Source organism: Oryctolagus cuniculus, chromosome 3 (assembly GCF_051225735.1).
Source record: "Oryctolagus cuniculus isolate XC-2025 breed Fujian yellow rabbit chromosome 3, ASM5122573v1, whole genome shotgun sequence".
In the NCBI taxonomy this organism is placed as follows: Eukaryota; Metazoa; Chordata; class Mammalia; order Lagomorpha; family Leporidae; genus Oryctolagus; species Oryctolagus cuniculus.
In genome coordinates, this window is record NC_142869.1 from 93,920,045 (window position 1) to 93,944,576 (window position 24,532).

The window sequence follows — 24,532 nt, forward strand, 5'->3', positions numbered from 1 at the left end:
ACTTCCAAGGGGAGTGGTTAATTAACCTGATTGGCTGGTGGGCACCCAGGTGTGGCCAGGTAGGGGGATGAGGTCACACAGGGGCGTGGTGAAGATGTGGTCCTCCAGCTCACAAACCTAATCAATTTTAACCTATATGCCTGCCTACTTCACTACTGCTATCCCAGGCCATAGCAGAGAGCTGGATTGGAAGTGGAGCAGCTGGGATTTGAAATGGAGCCCTTTTGGGATGCTGGTGCCTCAGGTCAGGGCATTAACCCACTGCACCACAGCACAGGCCCCTCCACATGGCTTTAAAATCTGACAATTCTTTAGACTCAGTCTTCTTATGCAGAGAAACAAAAAAAGCTACAGAAGTATTTTCTGATCACCAGTTTGCTGGTTTTAAATGTACCCAGAAGAGACAGCAACATTTCCTGTATCACTGAGTATGCTATGACTGACCCTTGTTTGGCTGCTCCTCCTGTGAAATATTATCACAATGTATTGGGATAATACTGAAACTGGGACCTCTGGGTAACACAAAATTAACTTATACTCCTGGTACCCAGTAGTAACACTCCACAGAGTAATATTTGCCCTTCTGATGTTTTAAAAGAACTATGTTATTAAAGTGCCACATGATTTACAGGTATTTTTACATTTAATATCTAAAAGCAGTTCTTTGAAGTAGAAATGACCACTTCTACTTTACATACGGGGACAGTGATGATCAGAAATTTGAAGTATCACACTAATAAATAGAGTCAGGAACAAATCTAGGTCTAAGTGGTCACATGAGTGTGAATAATGAGTTTAACTGGCAATTTTATTTATTTATTTATTTTTATAGAAAGAGCTAGGAGTTCCAATTCTGGTTAAAAGTGGAGTGATTTGAATCACAGTCACTCAGCGATAACAATTATAAACTATGGAAAAATAGTGAAACAAACAAAAACAACTATTTGAAGACATACTGAAGAGTGATCAAAAGTCACTTGTACAAACATACATGAGCTAAAACAGGATGAGAGAGGATTTGACCTTTGAAAGAAGAGAATATCGCCCAGCAAAGATTTATTTTTATATGGCTTTTCTCTGAGGTCCAAAGTTTTGAGAACAGGTAGAATTTCAGCAGAAAACCACAGCATTATTGAATGGAGGTATCAGAGGCCAGAATTCAGGGTTGAGAGAATAGCTGAAAATTGAAGGTAGAGGAAGGGGTTCCGGAAAGGGAAAAACAGAGGGAGACCTACAAATTTTTCATATGAACTCCCACCTAACCTGACCTCTGCCTGGTTAAGTTTCCAAGGAACCCAATGGTGAAAACAACAACAACAACAACAACAACAAAAAACAAAAACCAGCTGAGACAGGGATCTGCTGCATTCACTACATGAGGCAATTCAGGATTTCCACAGAAATACTAGAAGGTCACATTTTAGAAGAAAGATTATATCACTAGGATTTTGGGAATTACCCCAGGATTAAGGTCAAAAGCAAAACAGACCAATGCAAAGACGACATAAAACCATGCCTTGACTAGATAAAGGTAACAATCAGTTTTTAAGTGTTAGGAAAAAGTCAAAAAGCTTCAATGGAAAAGAGAATCTAACCCCAAAGAAAAATATGACCTAAGTCCTTAGAAAAAAGCAGTCAAAAGAACAGACTCTGAGATGGTTCAGACAAGTATTTTAACGTAGCTATTATCAAGAACCTAAAGGAAAAGATAATCATAATTAATATAAAATCTGAATTGCAGCAGGGAAATGAAGCAATAAAAAGGATCAAGTATACATAAAAATCAAAATGGGGGGCTGGCACTGTGGTGTAGGGGTAAAGTGCTGCATGCAGTGCCAGCATCCCATGTGGGCACCAGTTCAAGTCCTAGCTGCTCCACTTCTCATCCAGTTCTCTGCTATGGCCTGGGAAAGCAGTACAAGATGGCCCAAGTCCTTGGGCTCCTGCACCCACATGAGAGACCCAGAAGATGCTCCTGGCTCCTGGCTTTGGATGAGTGCAGCTCTGGCTGCTGCAGTCAATTGGGGAGTGAACCATCAGATGGAAGACCTCTTCTCTCTCTGCCTCCCCTTCTCTCTCTGTGTAACTCTGACTTTCAAATAAATTAAAAATAAATCTTTAAAAAAATAGATAATAGTGGAAAATATAATGTTACATATATTTTATCAAATTTTTTTCAAAAGAAGTGAAATCAGATTATAGAACTGAAAAAGACAAATTTTTCACAATGAAAAATTAACTGGATGAGATTAACAACATAGTGGAGATGGTAGAGAAACCAACCAATGAATTGAGGATAGATAAATAGAAATCACTAAAGAACAGTGAGAAAAATATTAAGGGAAAAAGGGATTTCAGGAACTCACATATCCATATAACAATAACAAAACTGACTAATCAATCCTGTTTGTATTGGACATCGTAGAAGGAGAAGAGAAAGAAAATGAGGCATGAGAAATATCTGAAAAAGTAAAAGCCAAACTCTCAGATGTTTGGTAAAAACAAAATGAATACAAAACAAAACAAATAAACCAAAAACCCTCACAGATCCAAGAAACTGAGCGAATCTGAAGCAGAAAATATCAAAAGAAAATTACATCTAAGGACATCATGTCAAACTATTGAAGACCATAGATAAACAGTAAATCATAAAGTAGCCACAGAAAAAAGAGGGATTTTTTTTGGTCATTTAATTCACGTAACTCTAGGAATTCAGTTATATGGTTTTATTTCACTTTCTAAGAATATTACATTTTGTAAAAACCACTTTTTTCTTTTCTTGGAGCTATGAAAGTTATGTTAGGGTCAGCGCTGTGGTGTAACAGGTTAAGCCTCCACCTGCAATGCTGGTATCCAATTAGGGCACTGGTTTCAGACCTGCCTGCTCTACCTCCAATCCAGCTCCCTGCTGATGCACCTAGAGAAACAGTAGAAAATGGCCCAAGAACTTGGGTCCCTGCATCCATATGGGAGACCTGGAAAAGCTCCTGGATCCTGGATTCAGCCTGGCCCAGCCCTGGCAGCTATGGTCATCTGGGGAGTGAACCAGAAGATAGAAGATCTCGCTGTCTCTTCCTCTCTCTCTCTCTGTAACTCTACTTTTCAAATTAATAAAATAAATCTAAAAATAAAAGGAATTATTTCTTAAAAAAGCAAATCAGAAAAACACAAGACAGTTATAATGTTATGTGTTACCAGAGGTAGTAAAAGTATTAATGGATCCCACAAAATAAAAACAATTATATTCAATATAATTCTAAATATACTAGCTAATTAGATAAGAAAACAGTAGAGATATAAACATTAGAAGAGGAGTTTATATTATTATTTACATTATGAGATGAATATACACCTGATAAAGCCAAGAAAATTAATGAAAAACTAGGAAAAAATAATAATTTAGAAGAGTGGCTAGTTATAAAATTGACATATGGAAATTGATGGTATTAAAAACAAAACAAATTATTATGAAAAACACAAAGATAAAACTACTTGGAATAAACAAAACTATATATATATATGACATGTATATTGTTTTCAGGATATATATAATCAATATTCATAGACTGTTGATTCTGCCTAAATTAGTTTGTTACTTTAATAAGATTTGAATTATAGTATCAATAATATTTAAAAATGTTGTTATTTATATAAAGTGAACAAATTTCATGGGTTTCATATATACAGATTTAGGAGATAGTAATACTTCCTACCCTACCCACCCTCCTGCCCATCCTCTCTCCTCCTTCCTTTCAATTTTTACAATTACATACTTTCAGTTTATTTTATAATCGTAAGCTTAACCCTCCACTAAGTAAATAATTCAAGAAATAGTAAGTAGAAAAAAAGAGAACGGTTACTCAACAGTAGAGACAATGGCTGTACAATAATCAAATGTCAAAATGTCAATTTTGCTCATATACATTACATTTTAAAAAATTTATTTCTTTGAGAGGCAGTCTTATAGAGAGAAGGAGAGTCACAGAGAGATATCTTCTATCCATTGGTTCACTTCATAAATTATGTGGACATGCATAAATGACCATGGACAGGCCAAACCAAAGACAGGAGCCAGAAACTTTGTCCTGGTCTCCCATGTGGGTGAAGGGGTCCAAGTATCTGGGCTATTCTTTGCTGCTTTCCCAGGTGCATAGGCAGGGAGCTGGATGAGAATTAGAGCAGGGATTTGATTAAGATTAGTCTAGAAGATAGTTTATTAAAAAAAGTGGAGAGAGCGCAGTCTCAGGAAAGAGTTAGGGAGAAAACAGCAGAAGAAACTCCATGCAAATTAGAGGGACTCGGGGCCGGCGTTGTGGCATAGCAGGTAAAGCCGCTGCCCACAGTGTTGGCATCCCATATGAGCGCAAGTCAAGTCCCGGCTGCTCCACTTGTCATCCAGTTCTCTGCTGTGGCCTGGGAAAGAGCAGAGGATGGCCCATGTCCTTGGGCCCCTGCACCCACATGGGAGACTCGGAAGAGGCTCTTGGCTCCTGGCTTCGGATTGGTGCAGCTCCAGCCATCGCAGCCATCTGGGGAGTGAACCAGCAGATGGAAGACTCTCTCAGCATCTCATTCTCTGTGTAACTGACTTGCAAACAAACAAATAAATAAATCTTAACAAAAAAAATTAGAGTGACTCAGTGTAGAGGGTGTGGATACACATAAATCAGGACCTCAGCAGCAGAGAGCCTCCATACCAGCTTTGGAGAGTGGGTTGAAATCAGACTGCCACAGCCCAAGCCACTGGGGATAAAGCTGCAGGAGAAGCCTGGAGGGAATCGGATTTGGAATCGGATTTGGAAAACAAGAGGGGGGGCACGTTACTTTCTCCCCAATCACCCTAATAGTGCTCTGTAATGAGTGGATAGAGAGAGTGTGCCATTATGGACATACCTAACAGCTGAGCCAGCTCCTGTCCGGGTCCAGGAACCAGCCAAGCAGAAACTCCTAAGTCAGGCAAGGAGAACTGACAGGGGCTGGGAGCTCGTGACTGTGGGAGGCTTGAGTGCCAGCACTCTGAAAACACTGAGGCTGCATGGGAGGACTCAAGGTATGGCTGGGACTTTGAGCAGTCACCGTGGGAGACTCCACATGTTCAGGGTTCCCTGGTTCCACGGTGAGGGACACTGCTGGTGAATCTGCTTACAGTGAAGACTGCATAAACCCTTTGTGTGCTACTTGTGGAAGCACATTTATTATATACCCACTGAGGCTAGCACCCAGGCACTGGTGTCTTTTGAAGAGAGGAAGTGAGCTGAGTCTACACCAACAGAGCAGGACAACCCTTCCCTGTGACAAAAAAAAGATTTACCATGTCCAACCTGGGTGTCAGTCACCTTAATTCCTTCAACCTGGAGCACTGAAAGAGCTCTCTGGCCAAACCCACCACAGGCCTCTAGGTATTCGATGAAAGCAGACACTCCACTAATCCACATAGACATAGTCCAAAGATAAAAGCTGCCATAGCGGCCGGCGCTGCGGCTCACTAGGTTAATCCTCTGCCTTCCGGAGCCGGCACACCGGGTTCTAGTCCCGGTCGGGGCGCCGGATTCTGTCCCGGTTGCCCCTCTTCCAGGCCAGCTCTCTGCTGTGGCCAGGGAGTGCAGTGGAGGATGGCCCAAGTGCTTGGGCCCTGCACCCCATGGGAGACCAGGATAAGTACCTGGCTCCTGCCTTCGGATCAGCACGGTGCCCCAGCCGCAGCGCGCCGGCCATGGCAGCCATTGGAGGGTTACCCAACGGCAAAGGAAGACCTTTCTCTCTGTCTCTCTCTCTCATTGTCCACTCTGCCTGTCAAAAAAAAAAAAAAAAAAAAAAAAGCTGCCACAGCAAAAAAAGCAAAGAAGAAACCAACAAGTATCTCCATGGATGCAGAATAAAAGAAAGAAAGAAGAATTCAACATGATTCCCCCAAAAGAATACAACACTTCAGTACTAGCTTGTGAAGATGAAGAGATTGAAGAAATGCCAGAAATGGAATTTAAAAAATTGATCATAGGATTACTTAGAAGCAATCAAAAGGAAATGCATGAACTAATTAAATCCATACAAGACATGGAAAAGTTACTCCCACAAAATTGAGATCTTAAAGAGAAATATAAATGAAATCTTCCAATGAAGAATTCAATAGTGGAAAGCCTTAACACAGAATCGGTGAAGCAGAAGAAAGAATATCCGACTAGAAGACAAATTGCAGGAAATTATACAGTCAGACAAAAAATATGAATAAGAAAACAGAAAACTAAAAAACAGTGTTGGAGATTTATGGGATGCTAACAATTAACCCAACATACATATTCTAGGAGTTCCTGAAGCTGTGGAAAGAGAAAAAGGATTAGAAGACCTTTTTAGTGAAATAATAACAGGAAACTTCCCTAATTTGGAAAAAGAAAGGGATATCCAAAGACAGGAAGTCCATAGAACTCCAAATAGACATGACTAGAAAAGATCTTCACCATGATACATTGTAATCAAACTCTTCACAGTAAAACATACAGAAAAGATTCTAAAATGTATATGAGAGAAGTGCCAGATTACTTTCAGAGGATCTCCAGTTTTACCCATAGTAACTTCTCATAAGAAGGCTACAGGCTTGAAGAGAATGGTGAGATATATTCCAAGTCTTCAGAGAAAAAAACTGGCAACTCAGAATACTGAATCCTGCAAAGCTCTCATTTATGAATAAAGGTGAAATAAAGACCTTCCATAACAAACAGAAATTGAAAGAATTTGTCATCACCCATCCAGCCTTGTAAACAATGCTGAAGGATGTGTTGTACACAGAAACAGGGTCATCATTCTTAAAGAAGGTAAAGGAACAAAATTGCCCAGAAAAGTTACAAGGGAAATTAAAAGTAGAAAATAGGAATATTTAAGGAAAAATGGCAGGGTAAAGTCATTACTTATCATTAGTAACCTTGCATTTTAATGTCCTCAACTCTGCAGTTAAAAGACACACATTGGCTGAATGGAGAAAAAAACAAAACCAAACACCTCTATTTGCTGCATACAAGAAACACTCTCACCAACAAAGATGCACACAAATTGAAAGTGAAAGAATGGAAAAAGATATTCCATGATAACAGAAACTACAAAAGAGCTGGTGTGGCCACCCTAATATCAGACAAAATAGACTTTAACACAAGAACTGTTAAAAGAGACAAAGAAGGGCATTATGTAATGATTAAGGTATCAATTCAACAAGAAGCTGTCACTATTATAAATGTATATGCACTTAATTACAGGGCACATCGTTATTTAACATTTTAAGGGATGTAAGGGAGACATAGACTCAAATACAATAGTAATGGGAGACTTCAACAGCCCGCTTTCTATAATGGACAGATCAACCAGACAGAAAATCAGCAAGGAAACAACAGAGTTAACTGACACTATAGACCAGAGGGACCTAAGGTAATTATAGAACTTTTCTTCTTCTAGTTGCAAAATACAGATTCTTCTCAGCAGAGCAAGGAACTTTTTATAGAATTGACCACATGGTAGGCCATAAAGCAATACTCAGCAAGTTCAGAAAAATCGAAATCATACCATACATCTGATTGCACTACAATGGAATGAAGCTGGAAATCAGCAATTCAGGAATCTCTAGAACATATGCAAACACATGGAGACTGAACACTATGCTTCTGAATTAACAGTGGGTCATAGAAGAAATCAAAAGAGAAATCAAAAAATTTCTGGAAACAAATGAAGATGACAATACAACATATGAAAACTTAAGGGATATAGCCAAAACAGTGTTGAAGAGGAAAGTTTATAGAAAATGGTGCCTATATCAAGAAATCAGAAAGGCACAAAATAAGTGAGCTATCAATGCTTCTCAAGGATGTAGACAAACAACAGCAAACCAAACCCAAAACTATTAGGAGAAAAGAAACAATTAAAATTGGAGAAGAAATAAACAAAATTGGAACCAAAACAACAATACAAAAGAGCACTAGCAAAGAATAATATATCAGTTATGTTTGTTTTAAAAAAGGCTATAAAAGCATATATATAAATGTAACACTTATATATATGTGCATACATGCATTTTCAAGTGGATAAAATATTTCTCAAATGATACAAGATGGTTAGACAAATTTTAGCTTTTATGTTATACTTTTTTATATTATTTTAAAGACCATGAGTATGTTTAGCTTTTATAATTCAAAAGGAAAACTTACCACCAGTATATATTCATTCTGCTAAAAAAACACAGCAGTAATAGGCTGATTGTTTGAACTTTCTATAGTGTCTCTCTTCTCTTACTGAGAGTGTGATCTGTTAAGTTCTAATACAGAGTAAAAATATTTTTAAAAGGAGTGATTTACTAAAATCTAGTAAAACACAGGCATTAAAACTCTAGAGTAAAGGAAGATAAGTAATTAAAGAGAGCTTGGTTTTACTTGTGAACTTATTTTGCTATCCACAAATTGCTTCTGAAATATACAGAAAAAAAAGGAAATAATTATTGCTGTTTTCATTTTGTTTCTTTGAAGTTCAGAAATAGAGAGCTTTCTTGAGGAATTCATTTCTCTTCACTATCTGGGGCTCTGGAGTAAATTGACTTCATCCTCCATGCCTCTTCACACTCAGACCTCTCTTAAGGATGCAGCTTCTCTGACCAGAGCAGAGGTGTTTTTTGTTTGTTTGTTTGTTTTAAATAGGAAACTGGCCTCGCACCCCAAGATATTGACTATTAACAAGCAATAGCTGCATCAAAAGCTATGCTGTTCAGTATTGGAGCCAAAAGGCCAAGAACAATAACAGTAATTAACATCTGGGTTTAATTACTAAATATTGTACAGAATTTTTTTTAGAATTATTTATTTTAATTGAAAGGCAGAGCTACAGAGTGAGAGGGAGACATGGAGAGAGAGATCTTCTATTCCCCAGATGGCTACAATGGCCAGAGCTCGGCCAGGGTAAAGTCAAGAGCCAGTAGCTTCATCCAGGTCTCCCACATGGGAGACAGGGGCCCAAATACTAGGGCCATCTTCCACTGCTTTTCCCAGGCCGTTGGCACAGTGCTGGGTCAGAAGTGGAGCAGTTGGAACATGAACCTGCCCGTATGGAGGTGACTTTACCTGCTATGCCACAGAGCTGGCCCACTACAGAATTTTCAAGAAGTTTCTTCTCAAAGACTCAAGATCCAGATGACAATTTATCCAGTAATCATGATAGTTTTTTTAAAACGTTGACTTATTTATATTTCACCTATTTGAAAGGCAGAATGAGAGAGAGATATCTTCCTTCTGCTGGCTCATTCTCCAAATGTCTGCAACAGCAAGGGTTGGCAAGGTTGATGCCAGGAGACTGGTCTGCATCTTAGTCTTCCATGTGGATAGCAAGGGTTTAAGCACTTGAGACATCACTGCTGTCTTCCAGGATATATTAGCAGGAAACTGGATTGGAAGTTGAGATGCCAGGAGTTGAACCAGTACTCTGATGTAGGATGTGGGTGTTGCAAGCAGGGCTTAACGCTCTGTGATACAATGCCTGCCTTGATAATAGAATTTCTGTCTAAACAATTAATTATATTGGAATTCCTACTTCATAAATTTGTTAATTCCTAAATAGTAACAGAAATAACCAATGCATGTATAGAGAAAAAATTACTATCTCATTTAATTGCCTTCATGTTTTATTGTAGGGGTTATCAAACCTAGTATGTTCTATTTTTGTTCATATCCATATGTTTTATATTTCAGTATAGTGTCTAGCCTGTAAAATTTTTAAAAGATTTATTTATTTATTTTGAGCGTCAGAGTTACATACAGAGACAGGGAGAGACAGAGAGATGTTCCACAGCTGGCTCCTCCTAAGTTGGCTACAATGGCCAGGGCTGAGCCAGGCCAAAGCCAGGAGCCAGGAGCTTCATCCGGGTCTCCCATGTGGGTGGTAGGGGCCCAAACACCTGGGCATCTTCTGCTGCCTTTCCAAAGCCATGAACAGGGAGCTGGATCAGAAGTGGAGCAGCAGGAACTGGAACTGGTACCCATTTGGGATGTTAGCTCAGCAGGTGGTGGGTTTACCTGCTATGTAACAATGCTGGCCCCACATAAAAATTTTTAAAAATATATAGATGAATAAATGAATGCAAAGGACTGACACTCAGAAACACAGTAAACTACAGTTGGAAGACAATTTAGAGGTTTTCAAATGTATAACAATTCCATAAATCATCCCCATCCTATCCCTAATCATACCACAGCCACCATTTTTATACTTCCAGAAAATGGTTACTCAGTCTCTCTGGGAATACCTTACTGATTTTAAATCCTCCACTTACACCTGTCCAGTCCAACTTTAGACAAACCCCCAGCCTTGGAATGTAGACATTTAAGGGCAAAAGTACAATTCATGGCATTTTTCCAAGGTATTTTTACTACTAATTCAGGGTTATTTATTTTGTTGTTACTGTTATCTTCCACACTAAATCCTTATGGCTTTATATGCTTATTTATTTCCTTAAATTCCTTATCAAATTTTCCAATTTGTAGTTCTCTTTATTAGATCAGCATATCTGTATCCAAATCTGTTATTTCCAGTTGCTGTAAGACATATTTTTATGTAAAATCCTACTACTCTTGTGTAATCCACACTTCTAAAGATTCTGACTCTGTGAGTTAAATGATGCTCAAGGAAGCATAGCAGAAATTATATACTAGAGATAGGGTTCTCTAGGTTACACTGAAGCATGGTCCAGGAGAACTATTGCTATAGTATTTTAATCCATCGTTTTGACAGTCACTCCCACTCCTCAAGTACATACTCAGCTATTTACTTATCCACACACTTCACAGTTTTTTGGCAAAGTTTCAGCTTTCATTTAGAAAATGAAATGCAATTATAAACCAATGCCTGAGGTCTTACAGTTCACAAAAAAGTTCTGGGAAATAAAGAAAATATATCCATTTTATAGCATTGCATCCAGTTGTTGTCTCTGCTTTTTTTTTTTTTTTATCAAATTCAACGAAGATACTTGACATGAAAGACACATAACTGGGTTGGCTTCAGAAACGTCGTATCCTTTAAGAGCTCTCTTTCTGGATGTTACTGTAAGCATAAGGGCTCATAATTTTTTCTTTTGATTCATAAAAATTCATTGAGTGCTTACTATATGGAAAGACTAATTTGAAGCAGGTTTTACTTGCAGGAAAACTATTTTTTGGAAATTTTGTGTGTTTCATGCAAGATTATAAACCCAGAGGATTCCATAATAGGATTTTATAATACTTCACTTCCTTTCCAATTCAGAAGTTCAAAGAGGAGAAAGCACACAGAAAATTCCATTTTGGGAGTGCTAAAGTAAGAGTATACACCTGTGTAAGCTTTAGTATATGAAAAATCTTTGACAATTGCCTAACAATTATGGAAGATGCCTAAAAAGAAAATGTAATATAAAATTGTACTGATGAACTAAATTGTACTGATGAACTATATTCCAGATATTAAGTTATACATTAGAAAAGCATCTTTACTAGAATAAGCTTTTCTAGAACAAGCAGTAGAATTAATGTTAAAGATATATAATGAACATGATCATTTTGAAAGGTCAACAATTTTCCTCAATTTCAACTTAAAGTGAATTTCTTAGTAATGAAAATAAAAAATAGCCAATAAATAAGCTTAGCAGCGAAATATTATCTCAACTTGTTTACAAAGTAATACTTTAGTATAATTATAAATGCAATCATTTGTCCATCTCTAGAATCTTTGGGAAATCTCTTATTGACACATGTGATATGTAGCCTTTCATCATAAATCCATAAGCTTAGTATTTGAGGTCTTATCTCATGTAAATAACTGAATTATAGTGCTATTTACAAGGAAAACACAGCTTTTGAGTAAACAGGAAAATGATCAAGAAACTAAACTAAAAATGCAGTGCTATCCTATACTCTTAGGCAAAACAATTACAGCTACTATAGAGACAATGTCATATCATAAAAGTAACAGCCTGTTTCCACAGGTTGAACAGAAGAAAATTCTCTACTTTTCAAATCTACATTTTACTCCCTAAATTTATAGTTAAAAAAAAAAAAAGACAGGGTTTGTGAGTTGAATTATCTTCCCCCAAAAGTTATGCTCAAATCCTACCCACAGTAACTATGAATGGGACTAAATTTGTAAATACTGAGTAACCTTTGCAGGTATCATCAGGTTGAGGTCAAACTGAAATAGGGCAGGCTCTAATCTAGTAAGACTGGGTCCTCAGATGAAAAGGAGAGGCAAAGATACACAACAGAGGTGGAGACTGAAGTGACATATCTATCAGTCACAAATGCCAAGGATTATCAACAACATGGAATAAACTCTCCCTAACAGACTTCAAAGAGCATTGCGGTGTTGAAAACTTAGTTTTCAACCTTTAGCCTAATGAACTGCAAGAGAATGAATTTTTCTTATTTTAATCTACCAGTTGTGGTACTCTGTTACATCAGACCAGGAAACTAATAGAATAAAATTATTTGTTTACTTTTATTTTCCTAGTATGGACATCAAATCATTTTCTTAGACTAAAGAAACATCTGCTTAATGTGTATATATAATATATTTAGTCCCACACAGAAAATTCTTCAAATCACTGCTCTGTAAATGAAATATTTCTCTAAATAATAGTGGTTAACATAAAGTTAAAATTTTAATGAGTCTATGGACACCCTACAATTTTACAAAATTTGGATGTTCACAGTTTCCAAGTAACTGAAATTAAGAATCAGGGGTATAATGCTTCTTTGTTTGTTTTAAAGATTTTTTTTTATTTATTTGAATGGCAGAATTAGAGGAGAGAGAGAGAGAGATGGAGAGAGAGATTGATCTTTCATCCGCTTGTTCATTCTCCAAATGGTCAGGAGGGCCAGGTGGAAGCCAGGAGCCAGGAGCTTCTTCCAGGGTCTCCCCTGTGGGTTCCCAGGCCCAAGCACTTGGGCTATCCTCCACTGCTTTCCCAGGTCATTAGAGGGAGCCTATCTGAAGAAGAGCAGCTAGTTCTTGAACTGGTGCCCATATGGGATGCCAAGGTCTCAGGCGGAGGCTTAATCTGCTACACCATAATGCCGGCCCCAGTAACATGCTTTTAATGGTGACATCTGCATCATCAATTGCATTTTAATATTGTTAAACAGGAATTTTACATTGATGGTTGAGATGCTTCAGTCTCAACAGAATTTGATAGCACTACAACAGATCTTGCTGTGGGTAAACTTGTTTTCATTTGTAAAAGTGGAATAGCTATATCATTTATTTATTGAATTAGGTATTAAGCAAGTACTCTTATATTACTTATCCAATTTAATCATCACAATTATATTATTATTAGCACCGAGATTTTAAAGTTGTATAAATTGGGGGTCATAGAGAGTCAACGATTGGCTGAAGGTCACAATGTTGGGTGAGTGGTACAGTAGTAGGTAATCGGTGGGTTTCAATCTGTTCTGTGAATTCGTGTTCTTGCATACCAGGTTTATAAATCATAGCTAACATACTCCAATTGCTTTTTTTTTTATTTGACAGGTAGAGTTATAGACAGTGAGAGGGAGAGAGAGAGAGACAGAGACAGAGAGAAAGGTCTTCCTTCCATTGGTTCACTCCCCAGATGGCCGCTATAGCTGGCGCTGCGCTGATCCGAAGCCAGGAGCCAGGTGCTTCCTCCTGGTCTCCCATGCGGGTGCAGGGCCCAAGCACTTGGGCCATCCTCCACTGCCTTCCCGGGCCACAGCAGAGAGCTGACTGGAAGAAGAGCAACTGGGACTAGAACTGACACCCATATGGGATGCTGGCGCAGCAGGCAGAGGATTAACCAAGTGAGCCACGGTGCTGGCCACCCAATTGCCTTTCTAACCCCTAAAAGATGTCACCACTATAACTTGTAAATAATTCTAATGACATGGGAAATAAAATATAGTACTCTAGATTATTCTAAATATTAGTGGCTTATTAATAACATGATCATAAATAGAATGAATTAACAGAATAAAGGACTGAGTTTTTGTTATGTAGAATAAATATAAATTAAAGCTATCTAACAGATATGTTGCAGTGGCAAAGAATAACAGTGCAAGGTAAGACAAGTTATGAGGATGAATGAAAATGTACTTGTCGCTCCCCGTCTTTGTGGAGGAACAACACAGGACCCTGAGCTGTTCTTTTGTCTGCTCGGACCTCCCCGGGTTTGCTGCTGGTTCTTCCCGGGTTGGCTACCGTCCCTTCCACCTCCGTGGAAGGGCGGTTCCCCCTGCCACTTTCCCCACTTCCGCGGGGGAGCGGCACACCGCCGGCCGGCTCTCTCGGGGGCTGCACAGGTGTTCCTTCAGATAGATGTTCCCGGTGCGTGTTGTCTCTCTCCTCCTTTATAGTCCTCTTCCGCCAATCCCAACTCTGCTACCCACACGCCGACTACGCTGCTCTCCTCCAATCAGGAGCAGGTCCTACAGTTCATTGGTTGAACTGGAGGCAGCTGTGTAGAAGCTGTTTCCTCCTCTCTCAGCGCCATATTGTGGGAGAGCAGATGCATAGAATAAGTCTTAATTCGAGTAACAGTCTAGTCCGAGTTGCTCCCCAAAGTACTATATTTTATATAGTACATTGCTTATGGACAAGCATGATTTATGAGAACTCTTTGCACTAATTAAGCAATGGTTAATTTTCAGCACCTCCACCAAAATACTTAAGTTAGTTATATCAAACTAAGAAAAGATTTAAATAATGTTTAAAGTGTAATTCTGGGAACAAAAGTTTTAGAAATAGTCACTTAATGAAAGTACATAAAAGGCTGTAAGAAAGAATTTCTTACCCTGAGAGCTGTTTTACTAAATTGGCTTGCTGAAGAAAGCCAGGGAATGTGTTTCTTTGAAGATTCATACAAACAGAAGGCATACATTATCAGTGGTTCAGAAAGGTTCAGGTGTGTCTGTGCCAGGAGGCAGCCAGTGGATAACTACACTTCATGGTTTCATAAAGCCCAGTGACTGCAAAATAATACCATTGTTAGAACTGTGCGGCAGGTCAGCGCTGCAGCTCACTAGGCTAAACCTCCATCTGCAGCTCTGGTACTCAGGGTTCTAGTTCCGGTTGGGGCATTGGTTCTGTCCCGGTTACTCTTCTTCCAGTACAGCTCTCTGCTGTGGCCCGGGAAGGCAGTTGAGGATGACCAAGAGTTTGGGCCCTGCAACCGCATGGGAGACCAGGAAGAAGTGCCTGGCTCCTGGTTTTGGATTGGTGCAGTGTGCCGGCCATAGTGGCCATTTGAGGGGTGAACCAACAGAAAAGGAAGACCTTTCTCCCTGTCTCTCTCTCTCACTGTCTAACTCTGCCTGTAAAAAATAAAAATAAATAAATAAATAAAAGAACTGTGCGGCAAGGGCAGCATAGCTGTTTCTCTTTGGTGATCAGGACTTGCTGTCCAGAAAGTTGCAGAATAAATTGACTGTAATTAGATGAAATTTTCCCCAACAGAAAAGAATTAATTTTAATTCTACTTATTGAAAGAAAACTCAGAAACTCTTCACTGGGTTTTCTAAACATTTATAGACTTCTTTACTTATAGAAAACCTTTCTTGGCCGGCGCCGCGGCTCACTAGGCTAATCCTCCGCCTTGCAGCACCGGCACACTGGGTTCTAGTCCCGGTCGGGGCGCCGGATTCTGTCCCGGTTGCCCCTCTTCCAGGCCAGCTCTCTGCTGTGGCCAGGGAGTGCAGTGGAGGATGGCCCAGGTGCTTGGGCCCTGCACCCCATGGGAGACCAGGAAAAGCACCTGGCTCCTGGCTCCTGCCATCGGATCAGCGTGGTGCGCCGGCTGTAGTGTGCCGGCCATGGCGGCCATTGGAGGGTTACCCAACGGCAAAGGAAGACCTTTCTCTCTGTCTCTCTCTCTCACTGTCCACTCTGCCTGTGGAAACAAACAAAAAAAAGAAAACCTTCCTCGATGTACAGCTTGATAAGTAGACATGCTTACTGAATGACCTTAGGTCTATGAGTTGAATTAACACCACAAATGAAATTCTGAGAATATCCATAGTTTCTGTTTGTACAAACTCTGCTGGGAAATTCCATTTTAGTGCATTGTACATATTGTTTAAGAGTTCATTTTTGTACAAAATTTTATCTACTTAAATCTTAACGAATATGGGGAGGAATGCAGATACCTTACTGTTTTTTTCCGTTTTAAATAAGGTCAATTTCTTTTCAAGCAAACCTTCCCTTTAAATGGTAATGTAATTTATTTCAATTTTGAAGATGGCAATAGTGGCCCAGGACCCTTGTCTGACGGCTCTTCCATGAGTAGGCATGAAATGAACTACAAGTTAAATGTAATCTTTTGATGTAGAAGTCCCACAAAATTTATGCTGTGAGAGAAATAAAAGGCTGGCTTCCCAAGATTTTGGAGCCCTTTAGAATAGTTGTTAAAGATAAGCAAGTAAAAAAAGAGTTGGAATTACTTTTTAAAAAATCATAAAAGGTACAACTCAGAAGTAGGTAGAAAATAGTTTATCATTTTCCAGTCTATTTAGTATTTGTAGTTATATATGTCCAAGATAGATACAAAGAGCCTGGTTTTATAATATTGATATTTAATTTGTTATTTATATTCTTATTTTGTATTTAGGTATTTAATGCCAATTTATTTAATAAAATACTCCAGCAAAGGGTAAAACCATGTTAATATAAGTGATACACAACAGTGCTTAAAAAAAGGAAAGAAAGAAATAACTGTGTTTATAAAAAGTTTCATATTGAAGTGATCTTTTGGTTAATTGTACTTGTTTCTATATAGTTAATAACAGAAAACTCATAGCACAAATATTTCATTGCTTGCCTCCAAAAAATTGTTGACATCCTCTGTGGCCATCTACCAAGGTAGTCATTCCTCTGCGTCTGATGGAATTAGAGAAATATCAGGATTCTATGTACTGATGAAGAAAATATTTTGTGCTCTTGGTTTCTGGTGTTTATTTTCTTGGTCCTGTTAAAAGGGAAAGAAGGGCAAATTTACTAATTATGAACAGATATGCAGTGATTCATTAATATTTTTACATTAATATTTAAGGACATTTTGATGCATTTTATGAGGTTTCATCTAGAATACAATAATTTTAGAGTCTAACACAAAGGACTATAAACTTAAGACTGCAACTAAAAAGACCTCTGTCAACCAGATGATTCAATCTCCTTATTTTATACTACTGGAGCTAAAATCCAGAGGTTAATTAACAAAACCAGAGTTACAGCCAGTCAGCGGCAGAGCCAATGTGTGAAACCAGTTCTTGGTACTCCAAGTCTATGGCTCTTTTCTCCAATTGTCTCTCAGCAGGCAGAAAGGAAGCATCTTTAAGAATAAGGAGGGAGATGGGGAAGAACATTATCACCATAATGTTAATTTCTCACCCTACTGCTTAGAGGAAAATCCAGCACAAGGAACAACAAAGGCAGTATAATAATACTTAGGTTATTACTTTATAGCACAGTTGCTTATTGAAGATATTATTTAATTAAGATATTATTTTATTAAAAAGTATGGCCAGTAACTATTAAATTTCTAAATTTTATTCAGAGACATAATCATTTATTTTTATTTTATTTTTTAAAAGATTTATTTATTTATTTGAAAGTCAGAGTTACACAGAGCCAGAGAGAGATAGGTCTTCCATCTACTGTTCACTCCTCAGTTGGCTGCGACAGCTAGAGCTGTACCGATCCGAAGCCAGGAGCCAGGATGTTCCTCCAGGTCTCCCATATGGGTGCAAGGGCCCAAGGACTTGGGCCATCTTCTACTGCTTTCCCAGGCCATAGCAGAGAGCTGGATCAGAAGTGGAGTAGCTGGGACTCAAACCAGCATCCACATGGGATGCTGGCACTGGTGGTGGTGGCATTACCCGCTATGCCACAGCACAGGCCCTATAACAATCATTTATTTTGCACAATTCTTACTACTATAACAAAGCTATCCACAGAGTAAAAGTGATATATATTTTTTTATATTTATATTTTATTTTATTTAATGAACATAAATTTCCAAAGTACAGCTTATGGATTACAATAGCCCCCACCCCATAACTTCATTCCCACCCACAACACTCCCCTCTCCCACTCCCTCTCCCCTTCCACTCACATCAAGATTAATTTTCAATTATCTTTATATACAGAAGATCAATTTAGCATATATTAAGTAAAGATTTCCACAGTTTGCACCCATACAGAAACACAAAGTGTAAAATACTATTTGAGTACTAGTTATAGCATTAAACACCTAAGAGTAATTGTGTATTAATTACAGAGTTCAACCAATAGTTTTAAGTAGAACATAAAAAATACTAAAAGGGTAAAGTATTAAGTTATTTTTTTCTGTTTCTTTTTGTTTGTTTGTTATATAGTTATTTTTTTATTTAATAAATGTGAATTTACAAAGTGCAGCTTTTGTATTGTTGTGGGTCCCCCCCCCCACCTCCCTCCCTCCTGTGGTCCTCCCCTCTCCCACTCCCTCTCCCATCCCGCCCTTCATCAAGTTTCATTTTCAATTACCTTCATATACTAAAGACCAACTTAGTAAATACTAAGCAAGGATTTCAACAGGCTGCACTCACACAACCCGCACAAGGTATAGGGTATTGTTCGACTAGTAGTGTTGTTTTTAAGTTTCATAGTAGAACACATTAAGGACAGAGATCCTACGTGGGGAGCATGTACCCAGTGACTCCCGTTGTTGATTTAACAATTGGCACTCACCCGAGACTCTTGCTATGAGCTGTCTAGGCTATGAAAGCCCCTTGAGTTCACCGACTCTGAACTTGTTTAGTCAAGGCCGTATCACAGTAGAGGTTCCTTCCTCCCTTCAGAGAAAGGCGCCTCTCTCCTTGATGGCCTGATCCTTCCGCTTGGGTCTTGTTCACCAGGATCTTTCATTTAGATTGTTTTTTGCCACTGTGTCATGGCTTTCCATGCCTGTGAGACTCTCATGGACCTTTTAGCCAGATCCGAATGTCCCAAGGGTTGATTCTGAGGCAGGAGTGCTGCCATTCTATGAGTCTCCTGTGTGCCCTGTTTCCTCCGCAGGATCTGTGGGGAGCAATCCGGACTGGACTAAGTTACTGAAATTGGGACTTATTCTGTGCATCTGCTCTCCCACAACATGGCGTTGGGAGAGAAGTAAACAGCTTCCGCACAGCTGCCTCCAGTTCAACTAATAAACTGTAGGACTTGCTCCTGATTGGAGAGCAGCGTACTCGGCGTGTGGACAGCCGAGTTGGGATTGGCAGAGGAGGACTATAAAGGAGGAGAGAGACGGCATGCACCGGGAACATCTATGGGGAACATCTAAGGGAACCCGTGCAGCCCCCGAGAAAGCCGGCCGGCGGTGTGCCGCTCCCCTGCGGAAGTGGGGAATGCGGCCAGGGGGAACTGCCCTTCCACGGAGGTGGAAGGGATAGTAGCCAACCCGGGAAGAACCAGCAGCAAACCCGGGGAGGGCCGAGCAGACGAAAGAACAGCGCAGGGTCCTGTGTTGCTCCTCCACGAAGAGGGGGAGCGACATAATGGTGCCGTGACTCGGATAGGAAGCCTAGGCAGAGTTTAGTGTCGTTCCTCCATGAAGAGGGGGAGCGACATAATGGTGCCGTGACTCGGATAGGAAGCCTAGGCAGAGTTTAGTGTCGTTCCTCCATGAAGAGGGGGAGCGACATAATGGTGCCGTGACTCGGATAGGAAGCCTAGGCAGAGTTTAGTGTCGTTCCTCCATGAAGAGGGGGAGCGACAGGATCATTCTCTCCCTTTTAATTCTATCCTTCATTATTTGCTTACACTGGTCTTATTTGTGAAATCTCATCGACACATACCCTATCTTTTTGATCAGTTGTGTATTTATATTTGTCACTTTACCAAGTGTGCTGGCATTGGTACCTGCATCCTTGGTAATATTGAGTTGAAATCCCCTGGCACATTTCTAGTTCCACCATTGGAGGTAAGTCTGAGTGAGCATGTGCCAACCTATATATCTCCTCCCTCTCTTATTCCCACTCCTATATTTAACAGAGATCCAAAAGTGATATATATTTTTAAGAAGTTGGATTCAGGACACTTTTTTGCTCTAAATCCTCCTAGGCCTCCCATAAGATTTATGATAAAATTTTTAGGTGGCTAAGCTCCTTGCTCTTCTCTGATCATTCCTCCTTTTGCTTGGTAATCTACAGCCTTAGTGGCCTTCATGTTCTTTCTCAAACATGCCAAACTCACTCTTGGTTTAGGTGTTTGAACTTGGTCTTCCCTCCGACTGGAGCACCTCCAGACAGCCTCACATCTGTACCCAATGACTAAAATAGTCTCTCTCCCTGAGAGTCCCACAGCATGGCTCTGGGATCTGTGCCACGGTCACTTCCAAAGAGGCTTCTCCCACCCCCCAGATAAATAACTTCCCTCTGGAGCCCATTCCCCTGTACCCACTGCCCCTCATTCTTTTTAGTCACATATGGTTCATTTCTCTTCATAATATTTATGACTCCTCAATACCATAATTGTACAGCACCACAATCCGTTTGAGAGCCACATATGTTTTAGAATTAAGTATTTTTTGAGTTTTTAAAGGCAATATGGTATATACTGTAATAATGTAATATATTCTTTACCTTCATCTAAGACATCTGTAACAGCACTCTGAAATATGTTACGATCCCTGCAGCAAAACATATACTCACTCTAAGCAGGAATTTAAAAGACTACAAATAGCCTAAGATCATTTTTACTACTAAAGGAGTTAAGATTAGGTCAAGTTTTACCATTATGAATTGCAAAACTCTGTTTTCAGAGATTTTTGATTTTTTGAATTGCAGATAAAGGAGTTTGGGACATACTACATGTTAGTTTGTTAATGTGTTTGTTTTCCCTACATACTGTATACCACAATAGAAATTTCTTTTAATTAAGTGGATAAATGAAGGCCCCTGTAAGGATTAGTTTTTCAGCCGGCGCTGCGGCTCACTAGGCTAATCCTTTGCCTGCGGTGCCGGGCACCCTGGGTTCTAGTCCGGGTCGGGGCGTGAGATTCTGTCCCGGTTGCTCCTCTTCCTGTCCAGCTCTCTGCTGTGGCTCAGGAGTGCAGTGGAGGATGGCCCAGGACGTTGGGCCCTGCACCCGCATGGGAGACCAGGAGGAAGCACCTGGCTCCTGGCTTTGGATTGGCGCAGTGCGCCGTACATAGTGGCCATTTGGGGAGTGAACCAACGGAATGAAGACCTTTCTCTCTGCCTCTCTCTCTCACTGTCTAACTCTGCCTGTCAAAAAAGGATTAGGTTTTCAATTTTTACATTTTAAGTAAATCGTATACTACAGTCACTTCTCAATTAAAGAAATAGTTCTTAAAAATCTTTCAAACGTTTCCTAAAATTATTTCTGTTTAGAGTTCATTGAAAGGCAGAAGGATAGAAAAAAATATGATAAACAGTGTTCGTGTGAAAACTACAGAAATCCCCGGTTGCCCCTCTTCCAGGCCAGCTCTCTGCTGTGGCCAGGGAGTGCAGTGGAGGATGGCCCAGGTGCTTGGGCCCTGCACCCCATGGGAGACCAGGAAAAGCACCTGGCTCCTGGCTCCTGCCATCGGATCAGCACGGTGCGCCGGCCGCAGCGCGCCGGCCGCGGCGGCCATTGGAGGGTGAACCAACGGCAAAGGAAGACCTTTCTCTCTGTCTCTCTCTCACTGTCCACTCTGTCAAAAACAAACAAACAAACAAAACAAACAACAACAACAACAACAACAAAAACTACAGAAATCAATACCTGGGACGTATGAAGAGTGGCAAGAGTTCTCAACTAGAATTCTAGACATCTCTGTTGGCTTCCTTGCAATTCCTTTTTCTATTTAGATAATTATTTAATTTCCTCTATTTTCCATTCATCCAGCTTTTTCTCTGAGTGTACATACACATGTGTATTTGTAAATATATCTGTGTGTGTGTATATATATATACATATATATGATTTATTCATGTGAAAGGCAGAGCTACAGAGAGAGAGGCAGAAACATACATGCACAGAGAAATAGCAAGATTGTCCATTCCCTGGTTCACACCCGAAACAGCTACAATGGCTGGGACTGGGCCAGGCCAAAGCCAAGAGCCTGGAACTCCATTCAGGTGTCTCGCAGAAACGTAGGGACCAAGGATTTGGGCCATTTTCCATGATTTTCACAGGCACATTAGCACAGAGTTGGATTGGAAGTGCAACAGCTAGAACTGGAACTGCACCCATTTGGGATTCTAGCATTGTAGGCAGCAGCTTAACCTACTGCAGTATAACATTGGTCCCTCTTTGAGTAAGATATATATCTCAGCATTTTGGCTTAATTTACTATGTGTAAAATTAGAGAGTAGAGCACAATGATGTTTAGTAGCTCCTTGATTTTAATTAACAGTTAAGTAACTATGGTAGCAACCAATTTGACTATCCTAGAAGTTGGCTGATCAGCCTTAAAGATATAATCTTATTGGGCTGGTGCCATGGCTCTCTTGGTTAATCCTCTGCCTGTGGCGCTGGCATCCCATATGGGTGCTGGGTTCTAGTTCCGGTTGCTCCTCTTCCAGCCCAGCTCTCTGTTGTGGCCTGGGAATGCAGTGGAGGATGGCCCAAGTGTTTGGGACCCTGCACCCACGTGGGAGACCAGGAAGAAGCACCTGGCTCCTGGCTTCGGATTGGTGCAGCACCAGCTGTGGCAGCCATTTGGGGAGTGAACCAATGGAAAGAAGACCTCTCTCTCTCTCACTGTCTAACTCTGTTAAATTAAAAAAAAAAAAAAAAGATATAATCTTATTAACCAAAAATACAATTTAAACAACATATTGCCTTTTTAATTACATTTAAGAACATCTGACTCCAACTAAGTTAACATTTTCCAAATATGTATTTGTTATAGTTATATAATACTGAATTTTGGGTGTGTTTGAACCCCAGTACTCAAGTGGGAGACCCAGATTGTCGCTCCCCTTCTTCGCGAAGGAACGACACAGGACCCTGCACTGTTCTTTTGTCTGCTCGGCCCTCCCCGGGTTTGCTGCTGGTTCTTCCCGGGTTGGCTGCCATCCCTCCACCTCCGTGGAGGGGCGGGCCCCCCTGCCACTTTCCCCACTTCCGCAGGGGAGCGGCACACCGCTGGCCGGCTCTCTCGGGGGCTGCTCAGATGTTATTCGGATGTTCCCCTTAGATGTTCCTCGGTGCATGTTGTCTCTCTCCTCCTTTATAGTCCTCTTCCGCCAATCCCAACTCTGCTACCCACACGCCGACTACGCTGCTCTCCTCCAATCAGGAGCAGGTCCTACAGTTCATTGGTTGAACTGGAGGCAGCTGTGTAGAAGCTGTTTCTCCCTTCTCAGCGCCATATTGTGGGAGAGCAGATGCATAGAATAAGTCTTAATTCGAGTAACTTAGTCTAGTCCGGGTTGCTCCCCACACCAGATGAAGCTCCTGACTCCTGGCTTTGATCTGGCCCAGTCCTGGCAGTTTTGGCCACCTGGGGGAGTGAACCGGTTAATGGAAAACATCTTTCTGTCTCTTCTTCTTGCTCTGTAACTGACTTTCAAATAATTCTTTTTTTTTTTAAAAAGATAATGTGCATTTTCCATGAACATTTTGAGGACCTCTCTAATTAGCCTTATGACAACTCTAACAGGTAGGCACTAAAAATTACTCTATAGTAAATTAGATTAATTCTCTCTTTCCTGCAACATATCTCAGTGGAAACACATGTATCTTTCTGTACTTGGATATTGTGCTTTGCCATGTGATTTCCTTTGGCCAACGGAATAACTGCAGACAGACTCTTATATAATAAGAGTTTTAAAATATGCTTGTGCAATTGGGCCTATCCCCTTGGAATCCTGTCTTCCACAGTAAGCATAAATGTCTCAGGCATCTGCTGGTTCAAAGGAGATGAGAGATAAGTGGTACAGCCTTAGACCCATCCTCTACTTACAACCAAGTTCACTAAACGCAACAGGGAACAGACCTACTTCAGCTCACATGCAAATACCTAATCAAGAACTAAGCATTCTTCCTTCCATTTTTACATATAATGAAAATGAGGGACAGGAAATGGGCAATTAGCACAAACTTGCACAACTACTAAGTGGTAGAAATCAGATACAAAGTCATGCAAATTTGGCTTAAGAATCTATACTCTTAACCCCTGTTCTATTTTGCCACTATACTATGCTGGCTATATTACATGGAACTAAATTATTTATAAATATGCCAGAGGGTAGTTAGGCACACATTAAAATGTATAATCATAAATGTTGTCTATAAAATTGTCAGTGGACAAAGCTGTCTTGCAGTTTGGAGTGGAAATTTTTTATCTTAAAATATTAAAAAAGCATAAATTAAAGGCAAACAAATGTTTTCAGGAGGAAGATTAGTACATCTACATGATGGACATTTCTTGTAGGGCTATCTTTTTTTTTAATCTTTTTTTTTATTTGAAAGGCAGAATAACAGAGGGAAAGGAAAACAAAGAGTTCTTCCAGCCACTGGTTCATTCACCAAATGGTTG

General features: G+C 40.0%; 1 protein-coding gene across 18 annotated transcripts in view; it reads right to left on the minus strand.

Moving 5' to 3' along the window:
* Positions 1 to 24,532, minus strand: part of MBD5 (methyl-CpG binding domain protein 5) — a 489,398-nt gene that overhangs the window by 256,064 nt on the left and 208,802 nt on the right. For all 18 annotated transcript variants that reach the window (XM_070070952.2, XM_089329196.1, XM_089329193.1 and 15 more), the window contains one exon: positions 16,823 to 16,969. The gene's annotated coding sequence lies outside the window, so the exon portion shown is untranslated. The remainder of the gene's footprint in view (positions 1 to 16,822; positions 16,970 to 24,532) is intronic.